Genomic DNA, 11,906 nt, shown 5'->3' with positions numbered 1-11,906 from the left:
TTTATGATGGCAATTGTTTTGCAACTTCCCTTGTGTTTGTATGAACTGCAGGGGTCAATGGTATGTGTGGATGACCGTTTCCTTCCCCAAAATGTAATGCTTCCATTGATGGTAAGCCTGCACAATGCAATACATTCCTTTACCGTGGGAGGGATACTTTCAGAGTGTGTTTGAAAGTGTCTCACTATGGTAAGCCATTGGATGCCCCTGCTAAGTAAGGATTGCACCAATAGCATAGTCAGAGGCATTTGTCTCAATTTCAAATGGTTGTTGCAGGTCTGGTAATGTGAGCACTGGTGCATAGCAGAGGCGCTGCTTCAACTTGACAAATATCTTCTATTGGGTTTCATACCAAAAGAACTTTGCTTTTGGTCTGCCCTTGGTGACTTGACTTAAAGGCCAAGTGATATGAGAGAACCCCAACACGAACTTGCGGCAGAAATTGGCAAGGCCCAGAAAGCTGTGGAGCTCTGTTAAGAGTGGTTGGGGCTAGCCGATCCTGAATGAATTGTATCTTGGCTGGGTCCACATGCACACCCTACGCATCAATGATGTGCCCCAGATATTCAACCTAGGTCATGCCAAAAGTGCATTTCACCATATTGGCACACAACTTATGTTGTCGAAGGGTTTGGAGGACCTGTCGAATATGGTGGAGGTGCTCTTCCAACTCTAGCTGAAGATCAAGATTTCATCTAAATACAACACCATGAATGCATTGGTGAAGGGTCGCAAGATGTCATCCATCAATCTCATGAAGGTTGTGGGGGCATTTGTCAACCTGAAAGGCATGACCAACCATTTGAAAAGGCCCTCCTTGGATTTGAAGGCAGTCTTCCACACATTGGAGGGTTCAATAGGCACCCGATGATAACCGGACTTCCAGTCAAACTTGCTGAAATATTTGGCCCCCTGGAGCTGGTCCAGAAGGTCATCAATATGTGGGAATGGGTACCTATTTCGGACTGCGATCTTGTTCAGTGCCCAATAGTCAATACAAAGTCTCCAGGTCCCATCATTTTTGTAACAATACAATCGGGCTCCCATAGGGTGATGAGCTTGGCCTGATGAGCCCTTTCTGTAACAGCTCCTAAATCTACCTCTTGATATCATCGCTCTTCAGAACATAGTGTCCATAGATCGGTCCATTAGGTAGCAGCAAGCCTGGGGTCAAATCGATGGAGTGTTTGACTTGACAGTGCAAAGGTACCCCTATTGGTGAGGCGAAAAAGTCTTTGTACTACTCCATGACCATAACCATCTATTGTTGTTGTGTGAAGGAAACTTGTTTGGAATTCATGGCCACAATCTTCTTCTTGCCCCAAGGGCGAATCATAAGGAAAAAAAATTCCTAGTCTGTGAAATGATCTTACTGCACTGTTTTGCAGAGATCAAAGAGATGGCAGTAGCGGGGCTACCTTCGATGTCATGTACAACTTATTGCCCAAAGTAATAATCACAGAGCGAGGTCTAGACTCTTATACATCATGTCGCTTCCACAAATATGGTTGTCCTAATAATACATCACAAACTTCAAGAGGAGCAACATCACATAGTACCTCATCCATGAAGGGCCTGATGTTATAGGGAAGGTGACATTGTTTGTTGACGCAGAGATCTCGTCCTAGGTGAAGCCACCTAATGGTGTACGGTTACGGATGTGCTATAGTCAGTAGACCTAGCCGCTTCACCACCTCTTCTGAAATAAGGTTCTCTTGGCTCCTGTTGTCGACAATGAATTGCAACGGAGTACCCTTCACTGACATCTATGAGGAAGAGGTGACCCCCCTCCTCTGGACCTTCAAGCTCATTCTTTTGGATCCTGGTGGTGGCCATGGTGGCACTAGGCTCCGCTTCAATGATCTACTTCACTTTTTCATTCCCCTTAACAGGTTCTGACTCAAAGTCAGAACATGCGTCTGATTCAGAAGCCTTCAGCTTAGCTACTAGTGACTACTTGGCCTGACACTCACTTGTGTTGTGAGTGGAGCTCTTATGGAACTTAGACCATTTTCTTGTGTCCTACTTTGTCTTGGGGGTGTTGTTCTTTCCTTGCGGCTTCGGCGGGTTGTCTTGGGTCGCCCTGCCTTAGCTTTGTCCATTGCTCTGTGGTTGGGGGTGCCTTTCCCTTGCTTCAGATTCATAGATCCAAAGTCTCACTTCTTTTGTTTAAACTTTTGCTCAATGTTGATAGTGTATCAGCACGTCATGTCAAGTGAGGAGATGTCTAGGAACTCCATGTTGTCATGGATGTATCTGTGTAGACAACCGCGGTACTTGAGTAAAAAATGTCACTCAGAATCCTTGATACCCAACTTCGTGCGAAGGGTATGAAAGACATTGGTAAACTTTGGCATTTCTTGGTCCCTTCCCTGCCACAACGTGGTCCACTTTATGTATTTATCCTCATAGCTCCCGACAAGGTAGTACTTCTCCTTGATGGTGCCCCGGAGCAAATTCCAAGTGGGTGCGTCTGAAAATTGTGAGGGTGTACTTTCATCCTTCTTCTCACGGTAGGTTTCCCACCAATCCTTGACGTGGGGGCGACTTTGAGAAGTGGAAAAGTAATATTTTCCCGGCTAGAAAAATCATGAACAGAAAAATATCCTTCTAGTAGATTTAACCATTTATATATGACATACGCATCTATCTGACCTTCTTATGGGGATGTCAAAGTTAACTTGTACCTTAAAGGGCATGGGGCTTCCAAAGTGGATGCTGGAAGAAGATGCGTCGCCTTTGGGTAGCCATTGAAGGATATGGGCAAAGTTGTCCATCATCGTGTTCCTCAGTCGCTCGAAGGCTTCTTTGAGCAAGATTTTGAAAGGATCTTTTGCCTCCTCATCTTTCTTCTCTTCTGCCATGGGATGCCGTCAGGATTTGCGAGGCTAGTCTTGCAAAGGTTCGACCAATTCAAGCCCTAAATCCTTATATCCCGACCTCGTTGGGGACATGCAAAGAAAAACAAAGAAAGAGAAGGCTGCTCTCATACCACTGATCTTGTAGAAATTCTCACTGTAGATTAAACTGATTATGCAATGTACTAAAGAAAAATACTTAATCTACTTCTACAATTAAACTTGCAGAAGCTTAATCGATTTTGAGCAAGATCAAACCGAACACATATAACATAGAAGAAGATTCAATCACACATGAAACACAAAAGAATACTTTGGGGAAAGCCTCAGCTAAAAACTCCGCTATTTGTATTATCATACAAGTGGAAATATCTCAGGATTACACAAATCTTTAGCTCACAAGCTATCCATCTCTCAGTACAATCCCTCAATGCTGCTTATAGATAGAATAGACAACACATATGCCTTCCTTCAGTCCTCCAAGCCTCCTATTTCCTTGCGTTGTTTCTCCTGGGTGATCCAGCTGCAGCGTGTGTGATTCTCACCTCACACACTGCTCTAACCTTTGTAGTAACTGCGCAATCCTCAAGGAATGAATTCCTTTTGCATGCAAGAGATATTCACATGGGAATATTCTAGCAACTGATAGTAAACTTTATCTGAACTGGTTCTTTGTCTTAACTGACATGCATGAGTTATTTATGAGAGAATATTTAGTTATCTAGAGAACACTTGTTGCATGCATGCATGCATTAACTAATTGAACTCACAATTAGTTCCACAAACTATTTGGAACTAATTTAACTCGACTTAACTCAGTTAACGGAGCTAACTAATTACAACTCAAATACAACTCATCCTTATCTCCTTAATTAACGAATAACTTCCTCAATCAAAGGGATAATTGTTGCATGTCTTCATAAAGACTTCATGTTTGATTTTCACCAACTAATTAACTCAAGATGAATTAATTAATTATTTTTCAAACAACTAGTGAGACTAAATTCGAATTTTAATTCTCAATTTTAATTTAAGGACAAATTAAACTTGGAATATATCCTAAAATGCTATCTATAGCAATGTTATTTTTAGCATTTCTTGTTGCTATTTTCAACACTCCCTCTCAACAAGAAAGGGATTATCTGCCAACCTGATCGTATCTCTATGGAACTCGAATTTACACTTTGACAATGCCTTAGTCAAAATGTTAGCATCTTGCTCCTCGGTCGAAATATATTGCAACAACATGATCCTCCTCGCCACACAATCTCTGAGATGATGATATCGAATGTCTATGTGCTTGGACCTGTCATGAAATACTGGATTCTCAGAGAGTTTGATACAACTCTGATTATCACAATAGATCATAGTTGGATCCATCCTCTGATCAAACAAACCAACTAGAATTTTCCGCATCCAAATGGCCTCACATGCTGCCTGACTTGCAGCCATGTATTCAGCCTCTGCTGAGCTAAGTGCAACTGACCTCTGTTTCCTACTGTACCAAGAAACTGCAACTGAACCAAGGTTGAAAATTCCTCCTGATGTGCTCTTTCGATCTGATGGACTCCCTGCCCAATCTGCATCTGTGAAGCCTTGTAGCTTCACTCCCTCTGACCATTTGTACCATAATCCAAACTGAGATGTGTCTCTGAGGTATCTCAAAAAATGCTTAGTTGCCTTCCAAAACCGCTTGGTAGGCTGAATCATAGCTTGACTCAGCTGGTTCATCGCATAACACAAATCTGGTCGTGTGCTCACTAAGCACATTAGTGAACCCACAAGCTGCCGATACATAATAGCCTCTACTACCTCACCCGAAGTAGCATCCTCCTTCCTCCAGTTACCTGCTAGAGGAGTCTGCATGGGCTTGCACTTCTCCATGTGGAATCTCCTGAGTATCTCATTGGCATACTTGCCTTAAGACACAAACACTTCCCCATCCTTCTGCCACACTTCCATGCCTAGAATGTAGTGCATGAGTCCCATGTCTTTCATCTCAAACTCTCTTGTAAGGTCCTCCTTGCAAGACATGATCAACTGATCATCACCTGTCAATATCAAATCATCAACATAAAGAACAATGATCAACTGCTTACCTTCCACCATGATGTGGTACAAGTTCACATCCGCTTCACTCTTTGTGAAGCCCAACTCGGTGAAGTAGTTGTCGATCCTGGTGTACCAAGCACGAGGTGCTTGCTTTAGCCCATACAAAGATCTCTTGAGTCGGCACACATGCTGCTCTATGTACACCTCTTCCCCAATCTTGCCATTGAGGAATGCAGTCTTCACATCCATTTGATGGATCTTCCAACCCATCTGTGCTGATAGTGCTAACATTGATCTGATAGATGAGTACCTTGCTACAGGAGAAAAAGTCTCATTATAGTCAATTGCCTTGACCTGTGAGAAACCACGGCAACAAACCTTGCCTTATGTTTCTCCATACTACCATCAATAGCTTGCTTTACCTTGTAAAGCCAACGAGAACTCACGACTGACTTGTTCTCTGGTCTTGGAACAACATCCCAAAGGTATATGACTAGAAAATCATGAATTTCTTTTGCAAAAGCTATGTCCATTTCTCATTGGAAGGTTGCCCCTGAATTCTTGAGTCCAAATGGCATTTTGACATATTTGAAAGTTCCCCATGGCGTTGTAAAAGCAGTCTTTTCCTGATCATCAGGATGGACTAGAATATGGTTAAAGCCTGAAAACCCATCCAGCAGTGAAATCCTAGAAGCTCCTACTACCCTTTGTAAAATGTGGTCCATCTTAGGTAATGGGTAATGATCTTTCAAAGAAACCTTATTTACATTCCTTAAGTCAATGCACAATCTGATTTCTCCTATTTTCTTCCTAGTGGGTACTAAGTTAGACACCCATTCTGAAAACCTGATAGGAGCAATTATCCCAACTTCATACATTCTTTTGACTTCTTTTTCAATTAAAGGGAGTAGTATAGGGTTGACCCTTCTGAGTTTTCGCTTGAATGGTTTCTGATTTTCTTTGAGGGGTATTATATATTGAATCACAGAGGTATCATAAGATTTGAGATCTTCATAGCTCCAAGCAAAAACATCCTGGAATTCTTTGAACAGTTCAACATATTTAAGCTTTTGGTCAGGGGGCAGAATTTTGGATAGTTTTATCATCTTAGGTTTTTCTTCAGTTCCAATGTTACAGTCCTCAATGTCTGCGTTTAGAGGCTGCATTTTGGGTTTCTTTGGGATATCATTAGAATCAAAGAAATCTTCCAGAGGAGTTAATCCTGTGGGCAAATAATTATCTTTTAAATCAATAACTTCAGATTCTCCTCCGATAATCTCATCAATGTCTATTTCTTTAAGCTCTTGCAACTTTTTCTTGGTAAATTTTGTCGGGTGAAGTATTTGAGTTGCAGTGTCTGCTGAAATGAGTGTTTCAATTTTATCCATTTGATCCACCTCACTAACAATGTCCATACCTATATAAGTGCTAGAAAACTCTCCTGCAAGGGTCAAGGAATTGTTAATTTGAGTATCATTGTCAAACACTTGCCAGTTTTTTACATTGTCAGGTATGGCTGGCTTGTGTCTAATCTCAGCTGTAAATTGATGATTAGGTTCAAATGGTAATTTACAAGTGCTGGCAAATGTTGCCAAACTGTGAGCATGCAAATTGTGTTTTCTTCGAATTTTGGCCAGCTGTGTTTGTAGAAATGTATTGAGGATCTCAATTGTTGCTCCTCTGTAAGATCTTAATCTAGGATCATTTGTGAGGAAATTGCCTTTTATCTATTGAATGACTAGATCAAAATCTCCCAAAACTGATACCCTAACTGCCCCTAAATTTTTGATCAATTTAAGTCCTAGCAAGAGGGCTTCATATTCAACCATATTATTAGTACGTTTGAAGTTTAATTTGTAAGCATGCCCTTCAGCATGATAATTTTCAAGATTGTGTACCCAAATGCCTGCTCCTGCCCCTAATTTATTGACTGAACCATCATATTCCAAGTACCAAAGGATCTCATGTTCATAGTTAGTTTTAGGAGTCTCAGAAATTTGTTTATTAGAGAAATCTGGCTTTTGAATTTCATCTGGTTTCTCTTGAGTGTCTGACGTGTCATTGTTCACAGAAATTTCTTGAATTTGAACACTGGAGTTTTGGTGTATAGCTTTTTCTTGTTCAAGTGCTAAAACCTTGACATTATTTACAGGATTAACTTCAGCGTTGTATAGAATGAAGGAGTCCATGTCAGAATGCATGGAATAGATGGGAAAATTCTGGGGTTTCTCCTGACTACTTACCACGTATTTCATTAGAGTTTCTCGATACAATCTCTATGGCTGAACAAATACTAAAATGGTAGCATAGGACATGTCCAGCTGTAAAGATCCTTGGAGCTTTGCACCCCAAGATCTAGACAACAACATGCCATATTTTGGTGGAATATCAGCTACCACTACATCCATTAAAATTGTCTTGGAAAGGTATTGAACTAATGATACACATAAATCTTTGATCAATCCTAGACATCTGACCTGGCATGAATCAAAAGAGAATAAGTCTTTGTATGGCCTGGTGATATCTAGGTCCAACTTCTCCATTACGGATTTAGGCATTAAGTTATGAGAAGCACCGGAATCAAACATGGCATTATGAAGTATTTTATCATGAATGTTCAGACTTACATAGAAAGGAGGGACCCCTCCATCTATTGATTTTCTGTTAACCTCAGGGCCAAAAATTAATTCTGGTTGGTCATCAAGGACATTTACTGCATCTTTGTTTTCCGAAATCTGGAGTGATCTGCTAATTTGATCTCTGTAGACATCATGCTTAGCCAATTCTGACAATGGAATGGCTATCTTTAATTTTCCTATTTCGGTCTCAAGGTTGAAAGGTTTTTCTGTTTGAATTTTTACATTTGGGACCGTGAGATTGTCTTTGTCTCCTGTATTTTCAATGCTTTTTCCTTTTTTAGGAGTGGTGTTGTGGACTGAAGTTGGTTCCAAGTCAATTTTTGGAGGTTCTTCCACATTTCCTTTGGGGGGAGTGGAAGTTGAAGGTTGTTGATTGTCTGATACATCTTCAACTGTTGGATTATTTGGGTTAGGACCTGTTCTAGGAAGGGTTTGTACAAGGGGTTCTTGATCTTAGCTTTGTTAGATTGCTTGGCATCTCTCTGTTTATTGGTTTCAGGGACATCTATCCTTCTACTCCTCAGATTGTACTGCTTGTGAACCTCATAGATGGTTGTATCATATCCCTCCCTAAAATCAAATGATTCACCTGATTGAGTTTGGAATTAATTAATAGTGTGAGCTTCTTGGTCTTCTTGGGTCAAGAAAATTTGTTGTTCACTATTGAGTGTCTTCTGTTGGTTCACTAGAAGTTGAAGCTTCAACATAATTTTCCTGGAATGGGGGCCTAATGTTTTGGTCTGGCCCAGTCTTTCCAATATTAGGGTTTTGGTTTTTCCTAAAGTTTGGATTTCTCCCAGTATTGCTCGATTGACCATCCCAAGGGGATTTCCTCTCAATTGTTTCTACTTTATCACCAATTCTATCCATGCCTTTGATAATAGCATCTAATTTCTGTTCAAATGCAGAAGGTTCTTCTTTAAAAGGTGTCCTCCTTTCAGTGCTGGCTCGAGCTTGTTTAGAAATCAGGTTGGCCTCAACATTGACAGCTATACTCTGCATGTCTTCTAAGCTTCGAGGAGCTCTTTCCCTAAGCTGGTATGCCATATCAGAGTCAAATGCATCAAGGAATTTTATCAAGGCCAAATCTAGAGGAGGTCTAAGATTCTGAGGAATGGCATTGTATATATTATTAAATCGAGCACAGTAATCTTGAACAGTTTCTTGTGGGCCTCTTTTCAGGTTTTCATATTCTGATAAAATGTGGAGAGGATCTTTCTTCTTTTCCCATCTGTTCAAGAAAGTCTGATAAAGAGCTTCTAGGTCAGCGATAGTGTTTGTGGGGAGTGCTCTATACCATGTCCTAACATCTCCAGTTAAACTTTGAACAAATACTTTCATTCTGACATCATCATCATCAATCTCATAATTTTCAAAATAGTCTGTCATTTTCTTGGTGTGTTGTTGAGTTGTGTAAGTGTCAGTACCATCAAAATAGGTAATTTTGCTTTGATAATCTTGAGGCATAGCCCTTGGATTTGCAGGTAATTGTAGGGGAGCATATCAGTTTGCCATATTTGCAGAGATAAGTGTGACAGCTGGAAGAGCAGGGATAACAGTGAAAATGTGGGCTGTAAATGGAGGAGTGGGAAGGATAGCTTGAGGTGGTAATGGAGAACTTGAAGAGGCTGCAGCAATGGCAGAAAGGATTGGTGTTTTTCCAGAAGTAAGCTCAGATTGGATAGGGTTCTGTTGATGTGTGTCAAGGTATGAACTAGCAGAATGTTCTTGGCTCTCTTGGCTTCTAAGGATTTTAGGAATGAGATTAGGATTCTCAAACACAGGTGGGGGATTTGGATAAGGATTTGATCTGGTGTAACGGATCTTTTTTTTTGGAGCCAGTTTCTGAGTATGTTTTTGGTTTTTCTTAGAATATTTCAAGAATACAACTTTCACAATATTTTATAGGAAGTTTTAAATATGGGAGTTTTGAATTTTCCTAAAGATCTATTGAAACAAGGAACTGATCAAAGTTGGGAATGAATGTTCAAAACATAAACTAGGGTGGAGATAGACTGAAGCAGCACTTATCTACTCCTACAATTGCATAGTAAAAGCGATTTCAAAGGCTACCTGGCTAACTTCGGGCTCCATCTGTAGCTTATGAACTAGACAGCAGTAACAAACAATTATTCAGTTCCCCAGTGGAGTCGCCAATGATGTTATCACTCAGGTTGTTCCCCAAAGTTGTAAGAAAGGGAATACGACCGAGGTAACTACAGGCCAATCTTTTAGATATAGATTCTAGCCAATCTGCATCCAGAGAGGGCTCTCTATTTATGATTTAGCTTTGTTTTGAGACATATTAGGTTAGCTATGAAGTATAAGGGTTTTGTTTTGAGTTTGGTTGGAGAGATGGAGATTCAATAGAACAGTGAGGTAAAACTGAAGAGTTTCAGTCCATTAGGCATGATGGAGTCAAAGAAGGATAGCTTCCTGGATTCGGTTTCTTAACAGAGGAGGGTATCACGAAGCAAGGTAATCAAATATGGAACAATGTAAAGGCTGGAATCAGATGGAATGGGGTCAAGTGGGTGAAGGGCAGTTAAGAATCCTTCATCATATTTGACAGAGGGAAACTGGATGATTACTGTTAAGCAGCAATTAAGAATTCCTTAACAAATATTCAAGGTGAAAGAATCAGGGGAAACATGAGCAATTAAGAATTCACTGTTTATACTAATTCTGAAGAAAACACAAAAAATAATAAAGACTGAAGACAGAGTGCAGTCAAGCAAATTCTGAATTATTCTTTCTCTCTATTATTTAGATCATGAAACATAGATGATATAGAAAACGAAGAAACTGTAAAACACAAGTTAGAAATGACTTATTGATCCATAAGCTGATTCAAGAATTCTGTAACATGGTCCTTAGCATCAATTCCTCATCCAGCAGGCTAGAAAAAAATGGTTCCAACAGCCCTTTTATTCCAAAATTTCTATATTACAACAAAGTCTGAGAATACTTCCCAATCAGCCAACCCCAAATACTTCGTTTGGGGGGGTATTTATACAAAACATCAAAATATATTACAAAATATCTGAAGGAGATAATATCTAGTGATGATTTTAATGCTTCTTTTACAAAATATAGAGACAAAAGGTCTCGGAAACAGGGAAACAATAAATTGACGCTGTGTTGGCCGCTCCCTCTTTATTGAATGTACCAGAGGTAGGTTCTGCAAGTTGGTTTGTAGATGTCTTCCACTGATATTCCGCGCTGGCTGCTCCATCGTTGCTGGACATCCTTTGACCCACTTGAGCCTCATTTAACTCTGTTTATCTTTATCACGGAAAAATAGACCAAAATTTACATCTTATCCAAGAGGAATTTACAGGATCCCCAACATGTCTTCCCACCACTGTTGATCTGGCAATTTATGCCTCTGAAGCTTCCTCAGGGTTTCATCAGCTTCTGTATATCTAACAAAATTAGGCTGAAGCTGAAACAGATGTTTTACTTCATGTTCAATATAAAATAACTTCTCTAAATTATCATAGAGACTCTGGCCTGAGGGAAGTGCTTTTTCTCCTGAAGCACTTGCTGATGAATTAACCTGATCAACAACATATGTGTTCAACTTGTGTACATAATCTGTGTGTCTCATTAGCCTGTCATTATTTCCTAAAAGACTTGGCAGCCCTTTATCCTGCAAAATTGTAAATATTTGCATGAAAGAATTGATTTCTACTTGCATATCCTGGCATCTTTTTTCTAAATTCTGCATTAGAGTTTTCTTGGTTAGAACTCTTTTGATATCCAAAATGGTGCATGTTCTGTCCGGGATGCCAAGCTGTTCCAACTGTTCTCTATTTCTATAATTCAAAAAATGAATGAGCTGGTTGGCTTGATCAGGCATTTGTCTTAATAAAGCTCTTGCTTTTTGAATTTCTCCATGTGCTACATTCACCAAGTCAATATGCTCATAAATTGTCTGGATGGATGGCCAAACATTACTTAGGGATTGAGTGATGTTGGTCCAAAGGATTCCTTTGATTTTCGCTAGAGGCTTGTCCATAGTGAGATCTTTTTCTAATGATCTGACTTTGTTCTGTAATGCTTTAACCTCTCTTGTTTTCTTTGCCACACTAATTTTGGACTTATCATAACTCTGTTCTATTTTTGCCAATTTTTCCTTTACTTGCTTCAGGTCTAACACTTGGAGTTTCAGTTCCTCCATGGATTTTATCAATTCTTCTGTGGTCATGCTTGTACTGCTACTTGGTGCTGCTCCTTCTGATGTTGTACCTATGATTACTTGAGTTGTAGCTGCTAGGACATTTAGGGCCAATGCTGATCCAGTTGTTGAGGGGACTGTAGTTGTGACCGTGGGGATTACCTCAGGTGGCTAGGA

Source organism: Pinus tabuliformis, chromosome 8 (genome assembly GCF_031772625.1).
Source record: "Pinus tabuliformis cultivar Carrire ecotype Pingquan chromosome 8, CPIR1, whole genome shotgun sequence".
Lineage (NCBI taxonomy): Eukaryota > Viridiplantae > Streptophyta > Pinopsida > Pinales > Pinaceae > Pinus > Pinus tabuliformis.
This window is presented reverse-complemented; position numbering follows the sequence as displayed.